We start from the raw sequence: 1,778 nt of genomic DNA on the forward strand, positions 1-1,778 counted from the left end.
TTCTCCTCCCTTTTCGGTTTTAGCCTTTGAATAATAAGGCTTGTTATCTTCCTCCGAATGTACTCTCCCCCAACTTTTGATCAGGGTTTTTTATTCAAATTATAATGAGAGTAGTATAGGACTTTTGGAGATATTTTTTCATTTCCAGCAAGCCTATGGAGAAGAAGGCCCATGAAGGAGGAGGCCCACGGAGAAGGCGGCCCATAGAGATATCACAAAGCCCATCTATATGTTGAATGGTAATATTACTTTGTAATAGCATAGAACTACCTTAGATAGACCATAGACTCACTGCGAGCTTAGTGGGTCACATAGGTTGGGCTTGTGATCATCCAACAGCGATATGCTAGGTTCATTTCATTCGATGCGTTTATTTAATGCTTTATATTTATGCACGCAATGTTTATATATGATGAGGTCTCGATCTAAACTCAAAATAACTCCCACTTGGTTGGACCAAGTTGAATATTAGGCCCATAATGGTCTCAGATCAAAATGGTTTTGATCTGTCCCAGCCTTCCATCCACAACAATGTGGAGAGGAAGCTACCGATCTGAAGTGTGGTCTCACGAGTCGTGATACATTTGGGATAGAGGAAAACTGCACCATTGTTGTGAACAAAGGAACATGTTCACCATTTTCCTATCTCACGAGTCATGGGGGGAGGCTAATGAAATGTGATTTTGTTTATGGGTTAGGCCTAACATCGAGTAACATGATCCGCTTGGAGTCCTCGGAATCATGTGAAAAGGTGTTGCAAAAGATCTTGGGGATCTGAAGGGATGACAATGTTACTGGATACCTCGCACGAGTTTTGCCATGTGAATCGTAAAAGTAGGGTATGAAAAATTCGCTTGTGGATCCCAAACTCACTAGAGACTGGTGGGCTTTTGTATAAATAGTGGGAGAGTTAAAGACTAGTGATCAAGTCTTTAAGCTTAATCATAATATTACAATCATTTGTCCATTTCTCTTTAATTTTCTATTGTCTAGAAAATATCTAAGAATCATTTTTAACCATGATAATAGAGACTAATAAATTCAATGGCACTAACTACAACGACTGGCTGTAAAATCTAAGGATTGTCCTAAATTTTAAAAACCAGGGCTTTATTTTGGACAAGCCAATCCCAATGGCCTTACTGGAAGGGTCCTCACCTAAAGAACGTGCCACATTGAAGAAGTGGCTTGAGGATAACCACAAGATCCGTAGTATCATATTGGATTCATTGTCCAATGACATCCAAAAGCAATATGATAGGCTGGATGATGTTCCCTTGATAATGCCCCACATGAAAGAAGTTTATGCGCATCCTAATAGGCATATTAGATATGCTGCCACGAAAGTCTTCTTAGGGACGAAAATGGCCAAAGATTCGTCTGTAAAAAGTCATGGGGTTAAGATGCTATCCCTAATGGAGAAGCTCGAAAACCTTAAAGCTGGGCTTCACAATGACACGTACATTGAAGTGATTCTTCAATTATTTCCTCCGTTTTACGACCCATTTATTATTAACTACAATACGAATGGACTTGAGAACCTATTCCTGAGTTAATTAATATGCTGGTACAATACGAGGTGATGACCCACAAAATCTACGTCGACGGTATTGGTAAGAGAGATTTCAATCTCTAGAGCGAAAGGCAAAAGGGCCGGACCCTGGAAGAGGAACAAGGGTAAGGGAAATGCCATTCGAGTCATTTCTAGTGCTTTGAGCGCCCCTACTGCTCTCATGGGAATGTGCAAAGGGAAAGGGAATGTTGGCAGTTCTCAACGG

The sequence above is a fragment of the Sesamum indicum genome, unplaced genomic scaffold, assembly GCF_000512975.1.
Source record: "Sesamum indicum cultivar Zhongzhi No. 13 unplaced genomic scaffold, S_indicum_v1.0 scaffold00210, whole genome shotgun sequence".
NCBI lineage: Eukaryota > Viridiplantae > Streptophyta > Magnoliopsida > Lamiales > Pedaliaceae > Sesamum > Sesamum indicum.